Source organism: Rhagoletis pomonella, unplaced genomic scaffold (assembly GCF_013731165.1).
Source record: "Rhagoletis pomonella isolate Grant_MI unplaced genomic scaffold, Rhpom_1.0 Rhpom_scaffold_00002, whole genome shotgun sequence".
Taxonomy (NCBI): Eukaryota; Metazoa; Arthropoda; class Insecta; order Diptera; family Tephritidae; genus Rhagoletis; species Rhagoletis pomonella.
The window spans coordinates 1,797,455-1,805,704 of NW_023458556.1; the positions used below are offsets into that span (position 1 = coordinate 1,797,455).

At 37.4% G+C, this 8,250-nt stretch overlaps 1 protein-coding gene across 1 annotated transcript in view; it reads left to right on the forward strand.

The window, feature by feature from the left end:
* Positions 1-8,250, forward strand: part of LOC118732419 (teneurin-a-like) — a gene marked incomplete in the record, with an annotated part of 439,680 nt that overhangs the window by 407,197 nt on the left and 24,233 nt on the right.

Sequence of the window (8,250 nt, forward strand, 5' to 3'; positions counted from 1 at the left end):
CTACGATGTCCTGACATGGCTGTATCGGTGGCTGAGCCGCCGCGTACATTTCGCTGAAATTATACCGCAGCCACAGTCACGAATGGAGGAGTAGACTTTTATTGGATATGTATGTGTATACATACATACACTGCCGGAACAAAGTATTGGCACAGCAAATTTTTCACAATATATGCAACAATTTTCATTCTAATATTTGTCCGTTAATTTCGTATACAAATATAATTCATTCTATAACAAAAAAAAAACATAAAAAATATAATTCCTAAACTTTGTGCAAAACTCGCGAAAATTCAGCAAATTTTCATGAACATTTTCAACTTTTTAATCAGATTTTTTAGAATTTTTTTGATTATGCAGATTTGTAGCCCAATCAATTTTATTGCAATAAAGTGCAAGTTTTAAGTAGCTAGGAATTACCGTTGATTTTTGGCAATTTTTTTTTTCACGCAGTCTCTTCCATGAAAACACCTTCAACAAAAAAATTCTCAAAAATCAACGCGATTTTTTACTAATTCCGAACTTGCATTTTTTTACTAGGATTCAATGGGCTGCAAAACTACATACTCAAAAAAATTTTTAAAAATCTGATTAAAAAGTTTAAGTTTTTGATGAAAATTTGCTGAATTTTCGCGAGTTTTGCACAAGGTTTAGGAATTTTATTTTTATGTTTTTTGTTGTTGAATGAACCATATTTTTATACAAAATTGGCGGAAAAATATTAGAATAAAAATTGTGGCATATATTGTGAAAAATATGCTGTGCCAATACTTTGTTCCGGCAGTGTATGTACATACATACCTACATAAGAAGACATACATAAATATGGCCGTCGACGAATATTTCCAATAATGACAAACTTCAAAAATCGATTATGTGTTTGCGGTTAAGAAGTTTTAAGCCAAAAAGAAGGAAATTGAGTTCCTTCAGCGGCTTGAAACTTTGCCAAGAAAAGGATTATTTTAGCAGCGTAGCGTGATTTTGTTCTAAGTATGACTATGTACTTAAGCAGGGATCGCACGATTTGTATATTTTTACAGACTTGTACATTTAGGCAGTCACATTGCTGTCTAGAAATAATGAGTTGAGCTGAATAACAACTTTCCAACCAACACCACTCTCTACAAATTGTGGGAAAATGTGTTTTACTTAGGCTTTTTTGGTTTATTTTCAAGTTCAAATAAAATGGTTTTTATGCAGACCTCTGCGAGGAGCAGTTGCTTGGTTTTTGAATTTCTGGAATGAACAAATTTCAAAAGCTCTGCCACTTAAAGCGGCCAAATTGACCTCAAATGCTTTTGTGAACGGCATTGTGGTACGGTCCATCGATAACGATTAAGTACCTTTTGTTATTTCATTTGACCACAAAACATTCACACCTTAATTGGAATTCACGCACACGCACGCACATACACATTAGGTAAAACATTCGCGTATCCACAGCCACACCTTCGAATGAAAATGCAAAATTAATAGAACGGAAATGTTTTCTACTTCCTTGCCCATTTATAAGCTCTCATTAGTGTGAGTGGGTGTGTATTTGTGTATGTGCAAATGTGTCTGTGCTTCCACGGGTATGCCACCGTGCGGGGCCGCTGCTAGCAGTGCGTTTTATTTTGCTAAATTTGGTTTAATTGGCGTTAATTGTGCGCCCAACACCTTGTTTGAATCGCTGGGTTTTACTCGTTGTTGCCTTTCAATTTAAACAGCGGAAATGGCAAACCGCAACGACAACCAGCGCCGATAGTTAACTTTTTAGTTTTGCTCGCCAGTGCTGACCAAATGAAACGAACTCGACCGCCACAAAAAAAAAAACTCCACACGCACACTCAAAATCGCGTACATACACATACATACATACATACAAATAGCATCACAATGAAACGGCCTTAGTAGACACTCGTACTTACGCAGCGTACAATGCCGTCCATTCCAGCCTTGCGAGCACACGCAGGTTCCGTTTTTACACTGTCCATGCTCCGAACATCTGGCGTCGCAGGGCAGCTGATCGCAGAGATTACCAGTCCAGCCGGGATTACAGCGGCATTTGCTCGACTCACAAACACCGTTCGGCCCACAGTCCAAACTGCACACGGCTGCAAAGAACGAAAATAAACGAATACAAACGATTAATTGGGAATACAGGATATTCAGAAATCAGGTTTCAAAATTAGAAAGCCAAAAAGTTCGGATAGTATCGTTGAAAATAAATACCTATCTATTAATATTTACATACTTATGTATGTACATACATTAGGCTGCATCACCAAAAAAAGTTGCAGTTTTTCCGCCGGAATTCCAAAAAAAAATTTTCAAGACTTTCACCAAAATATTTCGGAAAAATATAAGGTAACAAAAAACAAACCCCAAACACAACTTCAACTTCTGTAATTAAATAACTTTTAACTTTTTTTGGCACGGGTGGGACAAGACATTGCATAATGCAAACAATTTAATATATAATATAATTTTATTATACACAGATTAGTTCTACTATATATTTTTCTTACCAAGAACTTGAATTATGAATCGCAAATTAGTTGACAGTAGTTTCAACACAACCAAATTTAAACCTACTCAAAAAATTTACTTATAACTTGATTTTAAAACGTAAAAAAGCCAATAAAATTTTGTTATTTTTTTGGTTGATTCAAGATTTGTACACATCGCACGTTTAATAATATAGAGAAATTAACGTTTTTGGTGATTTCACCATATAACTAATCAGCTTGATAAGTAGAAAATGTTCAGCCTAACAGATGGCTAAACTTTCAAAAAATTGCAAAGATATGGGTCTCTTCAACTGTCTTTTGGTATACGAAGTGTATGAATTGTTCAAACTTTAGTCGCGTTTTCCAATAAAATTGAAATTTTGAAATACTTCTGTATATTATTAAACGTGCGACATGTCTTATCCACACATTTGCTAGTTTTATAAAGAAAAAATTGTGTGCTTTTTGAGGTTCAGTATCCTATGGAACCTCCCACCTATTTTTATTTCACCGAAAAGTATCTTTTTTTTAATTTTTTTCAATTAATAGATAAACTATTTATCGGGGAAATCCATTAAGCAAACAAAATGTGCGCAATTAAACAGGTTTCCCCTTAGAGTGATAGATTTAAATAAATAATTTTTTGCATTAAAAATTTCATTATATTCTTTTTTTGAACCCTCATTAGTCCCTTAAATTACAAACCAAATTTGTCCTTGACAATGTGAAACTTAATGGCTTTTTTATAAAAAAAAAAATGTTTAGAACTGATATATTGATCAGGGTACGAAAATAAACTGTACAAAACAATTCCCATTTTCTCATCGATCATCATATCATTTGTGGTCTTGTACAGTTTTGTACATAGTCAGAAACAAATTGTAAGATTCACTGTCATTTTCCTTAACGAGAAACGTTTGCTTTTCGTTTGTGACAATTGTACCATAGGGTACGTTTTATATGTATGCAAACGTTTCAATTACGTGAAAAATATTTTTTTCTGGAAATTTTCATATCCAATTCATTTAAAAAAGATGAACTACATACATACATATATTTTTCTCTGCACGATTAATTTCGTTTGTTGTTTTGTCTGTAACTACTAAACTACTGTAGTGTACTATCGCCAAAGTGAACTCAGCCGTTTTGTTTTCGTATTGTACCGAACTGTTGAAGTAATAAACGAAACGAAATAGTAACGTACAATATAGTTTATTTTACTACACTGATATTGATAATTGTTTAGTATTTGTCATTTGTTTTTTTTTCACATTTAACACATATTACACGTGTATTTTTATTATTGTGTAAAACATGCTAGGCATTCAGCAACTCGTCAGCTCTCTAAACAACTAATTAGCTGCTCACTCCACCGACTACCCTGACGACTTCACATTTCGTAGAGTTTTATTGGTGTCTGTGACGTGTTTATGCAGTTACATTTGCAGGTATACATACACATGTACATATGTATGTATGCGCATTTAAATGATAAATGATCTCGAGATCGAAATTCGATAATGGGGGATGTTGATAGGATGCCCCTGAATGCTGAATAAAGTGAAATTGTTGAATCTGCGGATGACGACGCCATGGCGTATGAGTGTTGCAAAGTATCGCTGGCAGCTCGTGCCCGCATCACCTTTGTCTGCATGTGTCGACAGCCCACTGTACATATATCTAACAAATCCACCTCTGGTGCCTCTTTTTTTAGACTGGGCGAATCTCCGTTTACGTTGTTTCAGTTTTATTTGACTCAACAACATTTTGAATGCAAAAACATATCCCGCTCTAACATAATTCGTTTCTTTTTTCACGCGGTGATCAATAGCAATTTTGCACAGCTAAATCTTCGGGCGACGCATTATGCAAATACGTATGTATATCCACATACACACATACGCAATCTGCTTATCCACAATGTTCAATGGCGGACGGGGAATGTAAAAGACCAAAAGCTCGCTACCCTACAAATGAGTTGGCATTACCAAGTGTCGTGCCACATACACATACACATACGCACGTACATATGTAAGCACACTTCAGGGTTACTCAACCGCTTACGTCGTTATAAGTATCGCTACATATGAGCTGTTATGAGCACCTTACATACTTACATACATACACACATCCCATGTGCCCGATTTTTACTCTTTTTTTTGTGGGTGTGAAGATGTGCGATGCAAATATGCTACTTATTAAGCTTTATCCTGTCGGGTGGCATTTTTCATTTACTTTCATTTATCCGCCTGGCAACTATTCACTACTTTGTGTGAGTGGAAAATAATATCCACTCATGCAAGCGCCTTTCGTTACACAGTTGCTCGTGTGACCATCTTTGTACATGCTTATCGCTGCGTGTATGTGTGTGTGTGTTTTCATATACGAGAGTCGTTATGAATGCATACTTCTCGCTGCCAGCTTGCTCTTTCTCGTTTCGAAAGTACGTTAACCCGCTTCAATGTAAATCCCTTATGTTACGTATACGCCATGCCATCCAATCACTTGCATGCTCATCGCTTTTCATTTCCATGTTGCACTCCATGTCCCGCAGGGCTTCAGCACAGTCGCGTTGAATTCATTCTACTTCCTACACTCAAGTTGCTTGTCTTCTTGCCTCCTGCGCATTTACTTTGTGAATCAATGATTGAGCTACTCCGCCACGTGAATTTGCCCAACAGGCGAATAGACAGGCATGCGAACGGACTGACGGACGGACATACGGACATAAGGACATAAGGACATATGAGGAGAACGTCAAGTGGCCGCTGCGAAAATATGGCGCACAATTTGCAAGAGTTCTGTGCCGAGTTTGTGACTGCAGCTGACAAAGAAGCTCTTTGGACAGACAGAATGGCTGACAGCTAAACATTTCGATGGATGAGTAGGGGTGGCACGGAAAGTCGGCCCTCACCTGATTGAGAATATAGTTAGCTTACATATGTTGCAACAAAATCGAAAATATAGTGTACAACATGCGCCAGTGATGCTGTTGCATCATCGATGCGGCATTTGGGGTGCTGCTTGTTTGCTGGAGTGGTAAAAACGGGCGTTTTATGTTAGGCAAGTGGCAAAGACTACGCTGCATAAATCCTGTTGAAAGCAGACGGTGACAAAATGATGCTTACCACAATTTCTCTTCCTGCGTCTAAGTTTTTTGTGGCTTTCACATTGGCGCGGATAGAGAAAAACTGATATGCTGGTTGCCAAGAATGTTGTCGGGACAGAATATTCTTGCTAAAGCTCCGACTATTCATATTCTGGTACTACAGAATGAAAAGGCTCTACATCTCGGAAAATACATTTGCAATGGTTGATCTGCCTGAAAGTCCTGGTTCTATTGAACCTAATTCTGTCATTCATCGACAGAGCGTAGATCATTTTAATTGCCACACAGCGATGGCTGAATGGGAAGTGTCGGGGAAAATGGTCCATAAGGCATTGAATGGGTGTATCGGATTTGCTTACACATTAGGCCTGAACAGCATTCGTAGGGCTCATATTTCTTTTTCTAGAAATCCAGCAGGTTCGTGGACAATTGGAGAAGTTTGCATCACTACGCGTGATTATAAACGCGCATACAAATAAATCAGTTGCAGGGAAAATTGTTGGAAATTCGGTGCAAATTCCGTGACTGCAAAGTTAACACAGTACCGCCTTGGTCACTGCACCTGCAGTTTCTACACAGATTGATCCGAAATTAATAACGCATCGGGTGCTGAGTTATGCATTCCAGAGCTCGAGCTACCACAACCGTACAAACTTTAAGGCTACTGAAGAATTTTTTCAGGGCGAAACCTATGCACCAGCAAAAATGATTGAATCTGTGTCTGAACCAGTTCTTCCTAAATCTTAAGGTTTCACGATAACATCTTGCTAGCTTATGTTCGGATTTTGTTAGAATTACGATTTTTTTCCTTACTGGAGGTTATTGTAAACTAAGGAACTGCTAATTGGTTAAAGCTCGCAAGGAGATGTATACCGATTTATATCAATAGTATGGACCAGCAAGTGGTTTATATTAGATCCTACCTAACCTGATTAAGACCCAGTATAAATATATAATGCAGAAAAGAAAAGATATCCCCCGAATCATATAATTAATTTACCAGTCTCGACTGGGCAAACTTTTTTCAGCAGAAGCTGCACAAACAATTTACAAATGCACAAACACATTTCCTGTCCCGAAATGTGCTTCTGTGAGATTTTACTCCACGATTCTTGAAAACCTTCGAGCTGACCACTTCAATGTGTCACTACATCATTGCGCTGCTCTGTAATCATTATATAAATAGGCAATCATGTTTCCTTTACACCCCTTTTACGGCTAAACTATACTTCTAAGGTATAAACAGTTATATATCATTAGAAAGGTATTTTGATGCTGATGTGCAGGCAATTTTTAAAATTTCAAATCAGTTTAAAATAGAGCGAAAAAATCAATTCAAAAGTCACACCAATACCAATGCACACATGTACATGGTTGGGGCGGAAATGCCCCCTAAATGTATGCTTTAATATTTATAGCGAATTAAAGAAACGTGCTAAGCAGCAGTTCAGGAATAAAATGTATGTATGTATGTACATGAATAGATTAGACTCAAACAAGGAAGAAGGTAAAGTTGAGTATGGAGAAGAAGAAAGTGATAAATACAGAAATTAAAATAAAAGTAAAGAAACCTAGATATAAAGACAAAGAGGAAGGAAAATTTAAATACCTAACCTAATAACAATGGTGGGGGTGAATATGTAAATGAAGAAAAGAATGGACATATTTAGATCAGGATAAAGGAAAAGATAAAGATGAAGACCAAGACGACGAAGATGAAGATGAAGATGAAGACGAAGATGAAGATGAAACACACCACAACTTAACCCCCACACCGTAATTCACCACACTTCAACTCTCTCACCACACCTTAACTCACCACACCACACCTCAACTCACCACACCTTAACTCCACACACCTAAATTCACCACACCTTAATTCACCACACCTCAACTCACCACACGTTAACCCCCCACACCTAAATCCACCACACCGTAATTCACCACACCTCAACTTTCTCACCACACCTTAACTCACCACACCTCAACTCACCACACCTCAACTCACCTCATCTTAACTCCCCACACCTAAATTCACCACACCTCAACTCACCACAGATAAATTCACCACACCTAAACTCACCGCACCTCTTAAGCCCACCACACCTGAATTCACAGCGCCTTAACTCCCACACCCAATTCCACCACATCGCAAATCACCACACCCAATTTCCCCACATGACATGATATCACTTTATGTGGCATCAATGACATTGCTTTAATATTGATACTGAATGAAAGAAATCTGCTAAGCAGCAGTTTAGAAATCAGATTTACGAAGATTAAGATTCATGCAAGGAAGAAGGTAAAGTTGAATATGTAGAAGAAGAAAGGGATAAAGGCAAAGATTAGAATAAAAGTAAAGAAACCTAAATACAAACGAAGGTGGATATGAAGATGAAGATGAAGATGAAGATGAAGGTGAAGATGAAGATGAAGATGAAGATGAAGATGAAGATGAAGATGAAGATGAAGATGAAGATGAAGATGAAGATGAAGATGAAGATGAAGATAAGGATAAAGATCATAACCCCTTAACTTTAACTCATCTTAACTTAAAAACTTACTCCACCTGAGCTCACCACACATTAATTCACCACACTTTAACTCCCCACACCTAAATTCACCACACCTCAACTCGCCACACCT